Source organism: Triticum urartu, chromosome 1 (genome assembly GCF_003073215.2).
Source record: "Triticum urartu cultivar G1812 chromosome 1, Tu2.1, whole genome shotgun sequence".
Lineage (NCBI taxonomy): Eukaryota > Viridiplantae > Streptophyta > Magnoliopsida > Poales > Poaceae > Triticum > Triticum urartu.
This window is the reverse complement of record NC_053022.1, coordinates 92,221,260-92,239,984: the sequence shown is the minus strand read 5'-3', so window position 1 is coordinate 92,239,984 and position 18,725 is coordinate 92,221,260. Positions and strand designations below refer to the sequence as shown.

General features: G+C 42.3%; 1 long non-coding RNA gene across 1 annotated transcript; it reads right to left on the bottom strand.

The window, feature by feature from the left end:
• Nucleotides 1–10,382: 10,382 nt before the first annotated feature.
• Nucleotides 10,383–13,326, bottom strand: LOC125549897. The gene is made up of 2 exons (XR_007301526.1): nt 12,736–13,326; nt 10,383–12,221 (listed from the first exon to the last, which is right to left on the bottom strand). It is a non-coding gene; the product is annotated as an uncharacterized LOC125549897 (long non-coding RNA).
• Between the last annotated feature and the right edge of the window lie 5,399 nt (nt 13,327–18,725).

The following is an 18,725-nucleotide window of genomic DNA, read 5'->3' as shown; positions in this document are numbered from 1 at the left end:
GAAGAAACAGTAAATACAGAGAAAACAGATGCAACACTAAGCATGACATGACGATATGCAGAACTAGGGTCGACCTAACGTAGTACTACATGTTGTAGACGAAGGGGATAAACTTCCAAGGATGAATTCCCGCGTTAGTCGGATTGCGGACAGAGGAAAAGAGGGGGAAAGTTCCATGTTCAAAATGCTAGGGGCATGTGACAGATGAACGGACCGTGGATTCGGATTCGTTGGATCTTTCTGAGAAACTTTCATGTAGAAAACACTTTCAACTGAGCTACGGTTTATTATCTACGATTTTCTAAAGATTTAAACATTTTTTGGAATTATTTAAATTAACGGAAATTCATTATGACATCAGCATTACGAGGGGATGACATCGGCAACAGACTCGCTGACCAGTTCAAACCTGACATGTGGGTCTAGTGGGACCCACATGTCATAGACACAGAGCTAACAGAGTTTCTAAAACTAACTAAACAAAGTTATTTAGCAGGTAGGCCCCACCTATCATAGGCTAATTAACTAAACTAATTATTTTTAATTAATAAAACATTTAATTAGCAGATTAAGCAGTGGGGCCCGCATGTCAGTGTCACATAGACGCCCAATCAGCACGTTGACTGGGTCAACACAATCAACGGGGCCTGCAGGGCCCGCTGGCAGTGACCCAGGGTGGCCCCAGGTGTCCCACGTTAGCGGCGGCCGGCGGCTCAACGCCGGCGACGCCAAACGCGGTGGCGCGGCATGGGACGACATCGCGTTTCGTCTACAGGCAGTCGTTTCACGCGCGAGAGGGCGCATTCGAACAAGCGGAGCTAGCCGCGTAGAACGGTGGCGGTTACGTGGCCGGATGTGGCCGGAAACGAGGCAGGCGACGAGCTACGGCGGCGGCGCATATGGGACCTCGACGGAAACGACACTACGAAGCTCGGCGGAGCGCGTGCGCGTGCTTGTTGTGCTCCTGGGAGAACCAGGAGCACGGTGCTGTGCTCAGGCGAGCGTGATAGTGCCTATGGCGACGGCCACGAGCTCGTCGGTGGCGGACATAATACGGGCGCGGTGGCAAGCTATCTACGGCACGCGAGCAAGCTAACGGAGAGGAGCAGGAGGTGGAGGAGCTCACCGCGTGGCTATGGAAAGCCTTCGAGAGCATAGTAGCAGCAGACGGTGGCCGGAGTGGAAGAATATTGGCGGCGGCCGAGACGGAAGGGGGCGGCTTGGTCTGTGCGTTGTGGAGCTCCTCGACTCCCGTTCGTGGACAGAGATGAAGTAGACGATGTCGGCGGAGACGAGGGACACGGCGGTGAGGCGAAGCGATGGCTATGGCCGCGTGTTTTACGACAGCGAGTCCATGACGACGCTCAGTAGCGGTGGATCTGGAGGGAGAGAGGGAAAGAGAGCCAGGGGCAAAGTGGGGGCGCTAGGGTTCGTCCGGGGCGGGGCGACCTAGTAGGTGCCGGGGAGCCGCCGAATGGCCGCCCCGTGGGCATTGGCGGCCACGGACGGCGCGCCCGCATCCACCCAGCCCCTAGTGAACAGAGGTAGGGGACGACAGGGATAAGTGGGCTAGGCTGCACTGTTGCGCGGCTGGGCCAAGTGCACAGTGCAGCCTGGCCTTTTCTTTTCCCCCTTTTTTTACATTTCTGTTTTTTTTTTACAGAAAGGGTTTTGTAAAATTTTAGGGGCCTAAATGATTTTTGTAAGATATGGGAATTGTCCACATAAATTCAATGCAATGTCTGGCACAACCACAAAAAGTTTGAGGGGCAACTGAATCCATTTAGATTTTTCACAAGTAAAATAGCATTTTAAAATGCTGAAAAGGCAGTTGTTTATATGCTATAGTCCATCTTGGCTTGGAGGTGATGATGTTTTCCTTAACAATCATCTGTTATGCAATTTTGACTAAATGATGAACTATTTTGCAGCAACTTCTCTGCAACTCCATATTTCACTTGCAAATTGAATTTGATTTGAAAGTGGAAATTTCAAAGGATATTTGAATCGAAGGTGATCAAGCACTGTTAAGTAAAATGATTAGCTTAATCATAAAATGTTACTGTAGCATGACACTGGGGGTGTTACAAATTTCCTCCACTACAAGAAATCTCGCCCCGAGATTTAAGTGGGGAAGTAAAGAGTAACTTCGGGAGAACTGACCCTCATAGGGTTAATTATCTCGTGAACAATTCAGGGAATGTGGCAGAAGTATCTCTCGAGTTGAAACTTAATAAAACATCGAGAGCAAAATATGAAGGTTCAATAGGAAGTTTCAAGCGAATGGACAAACGATCGATACTTGAACAGAGTGTGAGAAGGGGGTTCAGAGCATCGAGAATAGATCATCTCCTAAAGGGTGGCTCATGACAACACACAAAGCCAAGAGGAAATGATACTTCGGAATAAAGGATATACAGGAGAGTCAGGTTCCGATCCTGTGGAACTGTGAGCTATGGGCCCACCATGTCGGTTAAAAGTAGAAAGGGGGACGATAGCAAGGCATGTTAGATGATAGACTGTCAGTTATGTTCCCAACAACGTTGGTACCAAGGGCGAGGGACGAAGAGAACTATTTTCCTCCTCGTTGAACGAGGCGGACCAATAGGCAAAGTTCCCGTCCATCGGTGGTTACCGGAATGTCAACAGCAATAATAACAAGGTCTTACTGACAAATTGCACACCAAGGTGTTTACATAAGCAGGGAACTATTACTGCTTAGATCTCATAAACCACAAGAAAGGTTCAACAAAACAATGGAAAAGAAAAGGTGATCATTAGATTAATCAGAACATTGGAAAGGAAAATGTGTTTAAACACAAGTATTAGGAGTATATCCTCCACAAGAACAAGCGGAGCAGGATATACAAGATAGGACAGCATGCAGTTAACCACTACAGTAAAGGGGTGAGGAAATTCATGACGTTACCCATACAATGGTGTTTGGATAATCAATCATGAAACATTTAGCATTGTGCTTTGAATGCTCTTGTTGATGATCAGAGTACCACAGTCATGCTTCGGGATAGCATCGACTTGGTCATCAGGTAAAGGCCAGACTTTGGATTCGCAAAGGATCCATCAGAAACAATTTATAAATTAAGTCATACAATTTTAGCAAGAAAAATGATGAGGATAGGGCCCACAGGCTCAGTAACAATCCATCGAGGGGGCAAGGATGATATTTCTCATCATGAATTCGATTGATAACCTGGAAGAGCTCGGGATATTGATGATGATCACGACATATTTGTCGAGAGGTTTCATTTAGATGTAATCGATCGATGATGACATCAAGTCAAAGAAATGATGAAGCGAAAGGTTATTGGAACCATGGGTATGACACAAACTCGAAGTCAAGCTTGCTGTTCAAGGCGAAATGATATGATGAGGAAGATCGACGTAAGCTTAGCTCATCTCGAAAATTGTGCTTCGGAAAGGACCTGGTAGCACAATTAAAATTTAGCATGATAATGATATAACCGATCAGGCTAGGAATGACTTGAAGGATTATTAAACTCGTAAGCAACGAAAATTACTTGGAGTTATTGAATCGGAGTGAGGAATTGATTCACTTATCGGTTTCTCAAGTGACTAACAACTCAAAACCTGGGGAAATCTGAAATCGGTGAGAAGCAATACTAGAAGAAGACTCATAGAAAGAAACACGGTTCTTTGGTATTCTCGAGATACCGGAGGGTAATACTCGAAGGTAGACCGAAATAGAGGTTGTGGAGATGCATTTATTTGCAGAAGACAAGTGCTTTAACTTGTCCGAGAAATGGAATCAAAGGCGAACACTCATGGTCAGAACCACGGTTGCAAAGGATCAAATCCCAGATATAAGATGATCTTATACCATGGGGATAATTAATCTTAAGAGAAGCTTCCATGATAAGATCTACATCGTGTCCATGGGCATGAACACAAAGTTCAAGGTCGACTCCCACTTCTTCAATGCATATCATTTCATTTAATTCTCGCTTTCGATGAAGTTGTAGTGTTGAAATGTTATCTGGCAAAACACCAGAAGAGTAAGACTCGTTAAAACTCTTGGGTTCAAACGGATTATGGGAGGTGTCGTGGAGTTGTCACGACAGATGTCCTAGTGTGAGGACTTAGTCGTGAGGCCAACACATCTATGTGGTATCTTGAAAGGGGTTGAGCGGAATCGAGAGAGGCAACATAAGACAAGGATTTAGACAGCTTCGGGCCCCGGGAAACATCATCCGGTAATAGCCCTACGTGTTGTTTGTGGCTAGATCTCATTATGATCATGAGGAAGTCACCGTAAACCGGCTCTCCCAGTTAACCCTAACCCTTAAGATTGTTTCTTCTCACTTGTCCCTCTTTGGGAGCCCTGCCCCTCCTTATATAAGTTGAAGGGGCAGGTTACATGTAGAGTCCAACTCGGACTTAAGGCTTAACTATTATGACTTCTCTTCATGGGCTTCTTAACATCTTGGGCTTCATAACGTCTCGGGCTTCATAACTCCTGGCAACCCAGTTATCACTGTCTGCCGGGTTATAACTGGTGCCGGTTTAAGATGGTCTGCCGGTTTATGATTGTCTGCTGAGTTATCATCTGACTTGACTCCTGTCTTAACTGTCAGCCGGTTTAACAACCTGCCGGTTTACTGTCTGGGTTAATTGCCTGTTTTACCTGTCTGTCTTAACTATCAGCCGGTTTATCGTCTGACTTAACACCAACCGGTTTACCACCTGCCTTAACACCTGTTAGTTTACCACCTGCCATAACACCTGCCGGTTTACCACCCGCCGGTTTACCATCCGTCTTAGCCATCTATCTTAACTATCAGCCAGTTTACTAAGCCCCAGCCGGGTTATAACTCTGTCCGGATCATACCACAGGGTATATCCCCGACAGGAGGCGTAGGTTCAACCCATAGGGGCATCTTAGGAACCTATTCCACAAACTTCAGAAGTAAACAACACAAGCTCGAAAGCAGAGAATGGTTGACAAAAGGAGAGGATACAATTTACCAAAGGCATTATGTATCTGGGAAAGAACTTCACGAGGTTCTTTGAATATGAAGGACACTGTCGGATGGTAATCCAATAATGGATCCGGCGATCCACAATGGATCTCATGTGAGTATCGGTATTCAATCAGAAGAAGAGATAATGCAGAGGCATCAGATATTGGAAATATCTGATAATTCCAAAGCTTAAATGCAAAGGAATTATGATTTCCAATTCGGGGGATCAGAAGCAGATGCTCTGGTCAAAGATAAGCAAGTTGAAAAGACATAGATCGACAATCATTCAAGGTTTGATTTGCCAAGAACCAGCTCATGTCCGGAGTGGAGTCTGAGCCAGAAGGATAAATAATTACCAGGGAATAACTAATGAATGTGTGCATTCACGCACATGTCGAATCAGTAGGATAAGAATGACAATCTCACATGAGTTTAATGAATATTGTTAGACATATGGAATTAACCATAATGCAAGACGATAAGGAAGAACAGGAGCAATAGGCTACTGAGCATTATCGGAAGATCGAGTAGTATTCCAAAGAATTTGTGAAACACATGAACAACTGGGCACAAACGGATCCCCGGTAAGTGTGAGGAATTATTCATACATGTATTCATGCAGAAAAGGAGTTGCAAGGCAGCAGGCACAAAGGATTCTCGGAATATCCGAAGTATTTCAGGGTGTCTTGTAATAACAAGAACAATTGGAAACGAAGGTATGGACGACAAGTGTATGCATCTATCCTTAGGGATTTATCGGTGATTTGGAATTGCAACGCCGAAGGCACAAGGGTTTCGGGGAAACATCGGAGAGTATCTTCGATATCTTCTGGTGCAGCAAGCGATCATCTGGACTGAAGGGGATCTCCGGGAGAAGTATTTTCGAGAACCTAAAGTTAGATTTTAGCAAAATCATTTAACCTGAATAGAAGAGATATCAGAATCCCAGAGTATAGACAAGGAATAAAATATCCTAATACCACCCAATGGCGACGTGGGTCGGTAAGCCAAACAGCCATGTTCGTAAAAGTTTTTTGTAGTGACTAGACTCGACTTCGGCCAAGGAGTTGGAAGGGGGCTACCTATAGGCAGTCGGCTCTGATACCAACTTGTGATGCCCCCGTTTCAATCGTACACTAATCAAACACGCAAATGTGTATGGTCAAGAACAAGGACTCACGGGAAGATATCACAACACAACTATAGACACAAATCAAAATAATACAAGCTTTATATTACAAGCCAGGGGCCTCAAGCGCTCGAATACACAATAGTCAACGGAAGCAACAATATCTGAGTACATACATAAGTTAAACAAGTCTGGCTTAAGAAGGCTAGCACAAAAGCAACAACGATCGAGAAGGCGAGGCCTCTTGCCTCGGAGCCTCCTAACTACTCCAGGTCGTCAGCGGCCGTCACATAGTAGTAGGCACCCTCGGGGTAGTAGTAGTCATCAATGGTGTCGCCTGGCTCCTGGGATCCATCATCTGGTCGCAATAATTAGATATGGGGGAAAAGAGGTAGCAAAGCAACCGTGAGTACTCATCCAAAGTACTCGCAAGACTTACATCAGATCTAAACTAAGTATGCATCTATATCAAAGGAATGGGTTGTATCTGTGGACTAAATTGCAGAATGCCAGAAGAGAAGGGGAAAGCCTAGCCTATCGAAGACTAGCATCTTCAAGCAGCTCCAAGCATCTTGCAGCATTCAGAAGAGTATAGAATAGCAGTTTATATTTAGCAAACATGTTGTAACATTAGCGCCGAGAGCGCACTTCATCGACTCCCTGCGAGGAAACGATCCCAGAGCCATCATATCCATTACACGCCTCAGTGATACGTCTCCAACATATCTATAATTTTTTATTGTTCCATGCTATTATATTATCTGCTTTGGATGTTTAATGGGCTTTAATATGCTCTTTTATATTATTTTTGGGACTAAACTATTAACCGGAGGCCAAGTGCTAGTTTCTGGGTTTTTTCCTATTTTAGAGTTTCACGGAAAAGGAAACCAAACAGAGTCCAAACAGAATGAAACCTTCGCGGTGATCTTTCTTGGACCGAAAGCAAACCAGAAGACTTGGAGTTGAAGTCTGGAATGCCATGAGGCGGCCACGAGGCAGGAGGGCGCGCCCAGGGGGTAGGCGCGCCCCACACCCTCGTAGCTCCACCGACGTACTTCTTCGCCTATATATACTCTTATACCCTAGATCGACCACAGAGAGCCACGAAACCACTTTTCTACCGCCGCAACCTTCTGTACCCATGAGATCCCATCTTGGGGCCTTTTCCGGCGATCTGCCTGAGGGGGAATCGATCACGGAGGGCTTCTACATCAACATCATAGCCTCTCTGATGAATTGTGAGTAGTTTACCAAAGACCTTCGAGTCCATAGTTATTAGCTAGATGGCTTCTTCTCTATCTTTGATTCTCAATACAAAGTTCTCCTCGATGTTCTTGGAGATCTATTTGATGTAATACTCTTTTGCGGTGTGTTTGCCGAGATCCAGTGAATTGTGGGTTTATGAACAAGATTATGTATGAATATTATTTGGTTCTTCTCTGAATTATTATATGCATGATTTGATATCTTTACAAGTCTCTTCAAATTATCGGTTTAGTTTGGCCTACTAGATTGATCTTTCTTGCAATAGGAGAAGTGCTTAGCTTTGGGTTCAATCTTGCGGTGTCCTTTCCCAGTGATAGTAGGGGCATCAAGGCACGTATTGTATTGTTGCCATCGAGGATAAAAAGATGGGGTTTATATCATATTGCTTGAGTTTATCCCTCTACATCATGTCATCTTGCTTAAGGAGTTACTCTGTTCTTATGAACTTAATACTCCAGATGCATGTTGGATAGCAGTCGATGTGTGGAATAATAGTAGTAGATGCAGAATCGTTTCAATCTACTTGACACAGACGTGATGCCTATATTCATGAGCATTGCCTTAGATATTCTCATAACTATGCGCTTTTCTATCAATTGATCGGCAGTAATTTGTTCACCCACCGTAATACATGCTATCTTGAGAGAAGCCACTAGTGAAACCTATGGCCCCCGGGTCTCTTTCTTATTATATTGCATTTCTTTTATTTACATCGCATCTCATTTACTATTTTGCAATCTTTACTTTCCAATCTATACAACAAAAATACTAGAAATATTTACTTTACTATCTTTATCAGATCTCACTTTTGTGAGTGGCTATGAAGGGATTAACAACCCCTTTATCACGTTGGTTGCAAGGTTCTTGATTGTTTCTGCAGGTACTAGGTGACTTGTGCATTATCTCCTACTGGATTGATACTTTGGTTCTCAAAACTGAGGGAAATACTTACGCTACTTTGCTGCATCACCCTTTCCTCTTCAAAGGAAAACCAACGCATGCTCAAGAGGTAGCAAGAAGGATTTCTGGCATCGTTGCTGGGGAGATCTACGCCAAGTCAAGACGTACCAAGTACCCATCATAACTCTTCTCCCTCGCATTACATTGTTTGCCATTCGCCTCTCGTTTTCCTCTCCCCCACTTCTAAAACGATTTTCGAAAACCTTTGCCTTTTATTCGCCCCTTTTCTGTTCATCTCTTTTCACTTTCTTCTTGTGTGCTTGTGTGTTGGATTGCCTATTTGCTTTGATGGCTCTACCAAAAGGCGTTGATCCTCACCTTAGAAGGTTGGATGAAATTGAAAACAACATTAGAAGCTTTATGTCTTTGCAATTTGAGCATAATAATTTCTTCAGAAATGAGCTTAAAGAACAAAAAAGTTTTATGGAGTACATGAATAAAGAGCTCGATGATATGTCTAAAGAATTTTATGGTTTGAAATCTCAGTTTGCTCATCTTGAAAATTTAGTAGGCCAAATTTTTGATAAGCAAGCCACCTCAATTAATAAGATGGCCGCTAAACTGGAAGATCTACATGATAATAATGATGAAGATCTAAAAGTGATTTATGTGACTCCTATTAAATCTTTGTTTTCCAATATGAATCTTGATAAAGATGGGACTGGAGATGAGTCAACTTTAGTTAAAAGGCGTCCCAATGATTCGGAGTTTTTAGATCTTGATGCAAAAATAAATAAAAGTGGGATTGAAGAGGTCAAAACTTTACATAGCAATGAACCCACTATTTTGGATTTCAAGGAATTTAATTGTGATAAATGCTCTTTGATAGATTGTATTTCCTTGTTGCAATCCGTGTTAAATTCTCCTCATGCTTATAATCAAAATAAATCTTTTACTAAACATATCATTGATGCTTTAATGCAATCCTATGAAGAAAAACTTGAACTAGAAGTTTCTATCCCTAGAAAACTTTATGATGAGCGGGAACCTACTATTAAAATTAAGATTAAAGATTATGAATGCTATGCTTTGTATGATTTGGGTGCTAGTGTTTCCACGATTCCAAAAACTTTGTGTGATGTGCTAGGTTTCAGTGAAATTGATGATTGTTCTTTAAATTTGCATTTTGTGGATTCCACCATTAAGAAACCTATGGGAAGGATTAATGATGTTCTTATTGTTGCAAATAGGAATTATGTGCCCGTAGATTTCATTGTTCTTGACGTAGATTGCAATCCTACATGTCCTACTAGAAGAACGCCCGTGCGTTGCAACGGGGCCACATTAACTTTAAGAGTTTAATATTAGTATGCTCATACATATCAAGTGACATTGGCGACCTTTTTTACCATCAAATCCTCACACACACACTCTCTCCCTCCCTCTTCCTCACTCTCTCTCCCCTCCCCCCTCTCTCTCTAACACACACACACACATCCATCTTATTGGGTACGGGGCCATAATCCATCTATTTCACACACACACACGCTAGTGCATAACAATATGGATTATGTGTATTATATTTGCCACCACAACTGAGGGAATTAATTTCATGTAAATCGGCCAGCCACAGCTCCAAGAATACGTGGAAGAGGTGGCACTACAAGAAACTTGTTAATACATGACGGTCCTTGTCCGTCACGGACCAGCCAAAAACTGTCATGCGTGGCCCTCCATGACGGATTTAAAATCCGTCATGTATATCGCGTCATAATTTGACATTGTACCTTCCATGACGGTACTTGGCTGTCATGGATCTGCCACAGGCCGCCAAGCCCAAACTAGGACATGACGGAACAAACCATCACCGATTTACACGAGCTAGAAGGACATGACCTGACATGGCACCTACGTGTATCTGATGTGGAGGCCATGTGTATCTAACGTGGAGGCCAACACGACCGTGTATTAACGAGCCCAATTCCATTCCAATCAAACACATTAGCCATTTTTTAGTCCAACCTGTTTTCTCAATGCGTCACAATTTACAACAAGACCACCAAATCATATTCATTCAAAAAATAGCATTTGTACACAAGACAATATAGATTTCCAAAAATAGCATTTGTTCACAAGGCAATACAGATTTCCAACAATCTAGTATGGCTTCAAAAAGCAAACCTGAATATCAAACATCACAAGTATATCTAGAAAGAGCTATAAGCATTTTTTTGTAAGAAGTCGAGTAACATGAATTCATTGAAAATCCACTGGTAGCTAATTTTAATCTCCAACACTACACCACCAGTTCCAGGCAGCTATTCGGACCCAAGTAATTCCTGCTAAAAAATATTCAATCTCCAGTAACAAGGATAAACTTCGAAACCTGCATAGAATCGAAAACAAATACAAAATTATAATAAGTTATAACAGCCAGCTCCCATACAATACAATGTAGTCCATAGTTAACAAAACATGAAAATAGTAATACTGGAGGCATACTTTCTTCATCAATTAAAGGTAATTCTGTCAATAAACATGCTTTTTAAATGTCATGTAAAATAAAACAACTTGAAGAAAAGATCATTTTAGCCAATTAAATGAACCACTTATTGATCTATTATGCTAACAGTAAACTTCTTTTCAAAGAACAAATATTTGTGAGCATCATAATACTTCAGTTAAGCAAGATGAACCTAATGGTTAAATTTTATATATTCTGATGCTACAGACCATAACCTTCACATCTGGATTAACCACACTCACATCTGGATTAACCACACTGATATTTTGAGACTGAACAAATGCACTATATAGCAGATCAAACACTCTTAAATCTAAAGCATAAATAATATACCATCTATTAGTAATCTTAAAGAAAAACATGCAATCATCAATTCCATCGCTCGTTCAGATTGCAATACTGTGTATGCGTATTTTCGGAAATACAGTAGTAGAAAATCCATCACCTCTGTTGTAATAAGCGAAAAAACTAAGCATCAATTAAACTGTTGCTTGCAAACCCAAATAATTCAAGGGAAAATGGAAGGATTATTTGGACAATATTAAGAAGTCAGGCAATAAATGAATAATAAATCAAGGCTGTAATAAGTTCATTTCAAGGGTTTCACTTTGTTTCACCTATTTGAACGAAGCAGAAGCAATCAGACAAAGATTGGCATGCTAGAGAATCAATGAGTACAGCAGGATGAAGATATACTCTCATCCATGTTAGGAAGTAAAACGCAAAGTAAAAACTCCAGTCTTTGCATAAAATGCACCAGTCTAGCTTCTTGGCTTCTTGCATCAGCATTGTTTGCAACCATATTAATACAAAACTTAAAAGATTCAATTAGAAACGCAAAAGAACGAGGGAGGCACCTCCTCCTCCGCTGGCATCGAGTTGGTGCTTCTGCTGCGGAGATATCATAAACTGATGAGTATATGGCATGAGCAAAAGCACATGAAAAGAAAAATGAAATTTCTTGTGGAACTACAAACTATCCTGATTGTACTGCTGATGTACATTAGTACAGTGAGGCATATTTGTGGAACTGCTCCAACTAGTGATATCTGTTGGTTGTGCTACACCACGAATAGGTTTAGAAGCAAGAATGAGTGAACAAACAAAAAAAGGTGCTGCATTTTCACTCATACAATGCACTTAACATCCAAAAGGGATGGATTTACGTTGGAGTTTTATTTGAATTAGGTTAATGCATGCAGTTCATGGGGCTGTGGAGTTGCAGGCAGAATCCAGCTTGGATCTGGAGGGTAGAGAGAGAGAGAGCTCACTTGCACAAAGAGGATGGCAGGAGGAAGCAGCCACGAGTGATCCCCACCCCCATCCTTGGAGAGGCTCCTTTGGCCGCTGGTCGTGTGGTGTGAGGAGAAGGCCACCATCAGTCATCCATCGCCGGAGCAATCTGGTCACTCAAGTTTAAATAAATTTACTCTAAATGACCTAAACATTCCCATCAAGATATTGTACAGAAGATACATTCAATAGGTGATGACACATATATGCAATGCAACTTTCAGATTTACCATGAGATTCAGGAAGTAAAAATTATTGGGATAGTGGATCAAGTAATAACTTCCTGACACAAATTTCAAAGCATAAGCTGCTATACTTGTGTTTATTTAACTTGTAATAAAAGATCAAAACTACATGAGGAAATACAAATGCAACATATATTCTCTGGTTTACAATTGCATAGTCAACAACAACAAAAATTGTAGCACCTTCCTTCTCCCTCTCATTTCAACTAGAGAACACCTTCACTCAAGCCCAAACAACATCGAATCTATTTAATCAAGCTCAAACAGCAGCAATCCCTAACTATCCCTAGATACAATTCGGCTTGATGGCCATGAAACAGAGTATGGCACAGCCACAGGCTCGGAGCAGAGGAGAGATGCAGTGGTAGAAGTGCTCACCGCAGCGCAGGTCGGCCGCCACCGTCGCGCGGCAGAGGAGGTCGCCATAGGATGCAAGTGTCGCGCCAGAGATGCGGCAGAGGAGGTCTGGGTCACCTCATCTGGCCCAACGTGCGCGGGCATACTATGCTAGGGGACGCCATCCAGAAGGCGGAGAGGGCGCGAGGAGGCGCCGTGTGGACGGAGAGGAGCCGCCGGAGACGCGCCGGCGTTGGACATGACTCGGCAGCCGAAACCCTAGCCATGGCTAGGAGTCGCACGCGAGCGCTGGACAACGGAAGCGCCGGATCCAGCCGGACTAGAGGATGGAGGTGCCGAAGAATAGCTCGTGAGTGCGCTCCGTGGCGGCGGACGTCGCCGGAATCGGCCGGCGTGGTCACGACGCGAGTTGTCGCGCGAGAGAGATATGGGTAGCGAGAGGTATGGATGGGGTGGGGGATGCAGTGGATCTGGCAGTTGCCTGAGCTACGGGGTTAGAGGAGGGGAGGGGGAGCCGTCGGTGAGGTGTGGGAGGAGGCACGCGCTGAGACAGTGGGTGGCGGTGATGTGTGGACAGGGGGTTGCAGAGGAGGGAGAGAGAGGAGAGGCTGAGGAGGATTTAGGGTTAGCTTTTTATATGGGGATGGATAGGTGGGCTTTAGCGGGCTTTGAGCGGGCTTGCGGGATTGTACGAGTCCATCCATGACAGTTTTTGAAACTGTCATCCAAAATCCGTCATGCATTAACAAGTTTCTTGTAGTGTGGCCCGGGTCGGCGTCGGCGCCGTCCGGCGCGGGCCATGGCCCTGCTTCAAAGTGTGCCTGCGCACCGGCCACCCATGCTAGGTCCTTCAAGTGCCGCTTCCACCGCACCAACTCCCAGAGCCACGGCCATGGCCAGGGCTAGGGAAGCCGCCCTTATTTGCCCCCTTCACCGGTCACGCCCAACGCGGTGTCGCGACACCCGGTCTCGCCGTCCTCGTCCTCCGGCATAGTCGCGACCCAGTGACGCAGCCCAAGCATTGGCCTCGAGAATCAAGAACGCTCGACAACAGAGAGGGAAGGGAAGATCGTATACATGTCATAAGAAAGGGAGTTTATTTACTGCTCCCTCGATGTATTGTTTCCTTTGTTTGGAGATTGATTACCATCCGTGAGTTAAGGTAAGGTTAATGTGATTGAGTGATTTTTCTGAAAATCAAATATTTGTTTTCTAATTAATGTGATTGAGTGATTTAAGGTAAGGTTAATTAATTTAGATTTGATCTTTAGAGATTGTTCATGATTGATTCTACATTACTAAATAACTTGCGCCGGTATGGAAAGTTCTGATCTGTTCAGATTTCTTTCGTTGTGGGAGAGGGTGACGAGAAAATAAACCGATGAAGTGGGGGGAGGGGATGAAGGAAAATCTACGAAAAAAACCAGCGAAGGTGGGAGGAGGTACCAAAAAACCATGGGAGGTGGGACAGAAAAAACCTGTAAGCAAGACTACCAACTGCTCCATTAGTAGTAGAGATTATTCTTGGTAGATCTTTCCTTAAAACGATTGGTGCAATTATTGACATGAAAGAAGGAAATATTAGATTCCAATTTCCGTTAAGGAAAGGCATCGAACACTTTCCTATGAAGAAAATTAAATTGCCTTATGAATCTATTATGAGAGCCACTTATGGATTGCATACCAAAGATGATAATACCTAGATTTATTCTTGTTTTTATGCCTAGCCAGGGGCGTTAAACGATAGCGCTTGTTGGGAGGCAACCTAATTTTATTTTTGTTCTTTGCTTTTTGTTCTTGTTTAGTAATAAATAATTTATCTAGCCTCTGTTATTATTGTGTTTTTTATGTTTTAATTAGTGTCTGTGCCAAGTAAAGCCTTTAGGATCTTCTTGGGTAATTGTTGTTCGATCTTGCTGATAAAAACAGAAAGTATGCGCTCACGAAAATAATTTTCATTTCTTACCAGAGAGCGATAAAATACCAATTCAAACTACATTAGATCAACATACTTTTTGTCCTGGTCATCGTAATTTCTCAGTATTTTTGGAGTTCCAGAAGTATTCAAAACCTCTAGATTGCTATAGACGGTTCTATTTTTGACAGATTCTGTTTTTCGTGTGTTGTTTGCTTATTTTGATGAATCTATGGCTACTATCGGGGGGTATGAACCATAGGGAAGTTGGAATACAGTAGGTTTAACACCAATATAAATAAAGAATGAGTTCATTACAGTACCTTAAAGTGGTGGTTTATTTTCTTATACTAACGGAGCTCATGAGATTTTCTGTTGAAGTTTTGTGTTGTGAAGTTTTCAAGTTTTTGGGTAAAGATTTGATGGATTTTGGAATGAGGAGTGGCAAGAGCCTAAGCTTGGGGATGCCCAAGGAACCCCAAGGTAAAATTCAAGGACAACCAAAAGCCTAAGCTTGGGGATGCCCCGGAAGGCATCGCCTCTTTCATCTTTGTCTATCGATAACTTTACTTGAGACTATATTTTTATTCACCACATGATATGTGTTTTGCTTGGAGCGTCTTGTATGATTTGAGTCTTTTCTTTTTAGTTTACCACAATCATACTTGTTGTACACACATTTTGGGAGAGACACGCATGAATCAGAATTTATTAGAATACTCTATGTGCTTCACTTATATCTTTTGAGCTAGATAATTTTGCTCTAGTGCTTCACTTATATATTTTTAGAGCATGGTGGTGGTTTTATTTTATAGAAATTATTGATCTCTCATGCTTCACTTATATTATTTTGAGAGTCTTCTAGAACAACATGGTAATTTGCTTTGGCTATAAATTAGTCCTTATATGATGGGCATCCAAAATGGGTATAATAAAAACATTCATACAAAGTGCATTGAATACTATGAGAAGTTTGATTCCTTACGATTATTTTGAGATATGAAGATGGTGATATTAGAGTCATGCTAGTTGAGTAGTTGTGAATTTTAGAGATACTTGTGTTAAAGTTTGTGATTCTCGTAGCATGCACGTATGGTGAACCATTATGTGATGAAGTCTGAGCATGATTTATTTTTTGATTGTCTTCCTTATCACTGGCGGTCGGGGACGAGCGATGGTCTTTTCCTACCAATCTATCCCCCCTCGGAGCATGCGCGTATTACTTCGTTTTGATAACTAATAGATTTTTGCAATAAGTATGTGAGTTCTTTATGACTAATGTTGAGTCCCTGGATTATACACACTCTCACCCTTCCACCATTGCTAGCCTATCTAGTACCGCGCAACTTTCGCCAGTACCATAAACCCACCATTTACCTTCCTCAAAACAGCCACCATACCTACCTATGATGTCATTTCCATAGCCATTCCGAGATATATTGCCATGCAACTTTCCACCGTTCCGTTTATTATGACACGCTCCATCATTGCCATGTGGCTTTGCATGATCATGTAGTTGACATCGCATTTGTGGCAAAGCCACCTTCATAATTTTTCATACATGTCACTCTTGAATCATTGCACATCCTGGTACACCACCGGAGGCATTCACATAGAGTCATATTTTGTTCTAAGTATCGAGTTGTAATTCTTGAGTTGTAAGTAAATAAAAGTGTGATGATCATCATTATTAGAGCATTGTCCTAGTGAGGAAAGGATGATGGAGACTATGGTTCCCCCACAAGTCGGGATGAGACTCAGGATGAAAAAAAGAAAAAAAGAGGCCATAAAAAAGAGTAAAGGCCCAAAAAATGAGAGAAAAAGAGAGAAGGGACAATGCTACTATCCTTTTTCCACACTTGTGCTTCAAAGTAGCACCATGATCTTCATGATAGAGTCTCCTATGTTGTCACTTTCATATACTAGTGGGATTCTTTCATTATAGAACCTGGCTTGTATATTCCAATGATGGGCTTCCTCAAAATGCCCTAGGTCTTCGTGAGCAAGCAAGTTGGATGCACACCCACTTAGTTTCTTTTTGAGCTTTCATACACTTATAGCTCTAGTGCATCCGTTGCATGGCAATCCCTACTCACTTACATTGATATCTACTGATGGTCATCTCCATAGCCCGTTGATACGCCTAGTTGATGTGAGACTATCTTCTCCTTTTTGTCTTCTCCACAACCACCATTCTATTCCACCTATAGTGCTATGTCCATGGGTAACGCTCATGTATTGTGTGAGGATTGAAAAATTTTGAGAACATCAAAAGTATGAAACAATTGCTTGGCTTGTCATCGGGGTTGTGCATGATTTAAATATTTTGTGTGATGAAGACAGAGCATAGCCAGACTATATGATTTTGTAGGGATAGCTTTCTTTGGCCATGTTATTTTGAGAAGACATGATTGCTTTGTTAGTATGCTTGAAGTATTATTATTTTTATGTCAATATTAAACTTTTGTTTTGAATCTTACGGATATGACCATTCATGCCACAATAAAGAATATTACATTGATAATTATGTTAGGTGGCATTCCACATCAAAAATTTTGTTTTTATCATTTACCTACTCGAGGACGAGCAGGAATTAAGCTTGGGGATGCTTGATACGTCTCCAACGTATCTATAATTTTTTATTGTTCCATGCTATTATATTATCTGTATTGGATGTTTGACGGGCTTTAATGTGCTCTTTTATATTATTGTTGGGACTAACCTATTAACCGGAGGCCCAGTGCCAGTTTCTGTTTTTTTTGCCTATTTTAGAGTTTCGCAGAAAAGGAATACCAAACGGAGTCCAAACGGAATGAAACCTTCGCGATGATCTTTCTTGGACCGAAAGCAAACAAGAAGACTTAGAGTTGAAGTCTGGAATGCCACGAGGCGGCCACGAGGCAGGAGGGTGCGCCCCGGGGGTAGGCACGCCCCACCCTCGTGGGCCCCTCGTAGCTCCACCGACGTACTTCTTCTGCCTATATATACTCTTATACCCTAGATCGATTACAGAGAGCCACGAAACCACTTTTCCATCACCGCAACCTTCTGTACCCGTGAGATCCCATCTTGGGGCCTTACCCGGCGATCTGCCGGAGGGGGAATCGATCACGGAGGGCTTCTACATCAACACCATAGCCTCTCCGATGAAGTGTGAGTAGTTTACCAGAGACCTCCGGGTCCATAGTTATTAGCTAGATGGCTTCTTCTCTCTCTTTGATTCTCAATACAAAGTTCTCCTCGATGTTCATGGAGATCTATTTGATGTAATACTCTTTTGCGGTGTGTTTGCCGAGATCCGATGAATTATGGGTTTATGAACAAGATTATCTATGAATATTATTTAGTTCTTCTCTGAATTCTTATATGCATGATTTGGTATCTTTGCAAGTCTCTTTGAATTATCGGTTTAGTTTGGCCTACTAGATTGATCTTTCTTGCAATAGGAGAAGTGCTTAGCTTTGGGTTCAATCTTGCGGTGTCCTTTCCCAGTGACAGTAGGGGCAGCAAGGCACGTATTGTATTGTTGCCATCGAGGATAAAAATATGGGGTTTATATCATATTGCTTGGGTTTATCCCTCTACATCATGTCATCTTGCTTATTAAGGCGTTACTCTGTTCTTATGAACTTAATACTCTAGATGCATGCTGGATAGCGGTCGATGTGTGGACTAATAGTAGTAGATGCAGAATCGTTTCGATCTACTTGACACGGACGTGATGCATATATTCATGATCATTGCCTTAGATATTCTCATAACTATGCGCTTTTCTATCAATTGATCGGCAGTAATTTGTTCACCGACCATAATACATGCTATCTTGGGAGAAGCCACTAGTGAAACCTATGCCCCCCGGGTCTCTTTCTTATTATATTGCATCTCTTTTATTTACATCGCATCTTGTTTACTATTTTATAATCTTTACTTTCCAATCTATACAAAAAAATACCAAATATATTTAGTTTACTATCTTTATCAGATCTCACTTTTGCGAGTGACCATGAAGGGATTGACAACCCCTTTATCGTATTGGTTGCAAGGTTCTTGATTGTTTGTGCAGGTACTAGGTGACTTGTGCGTTGTCTCCTACTGG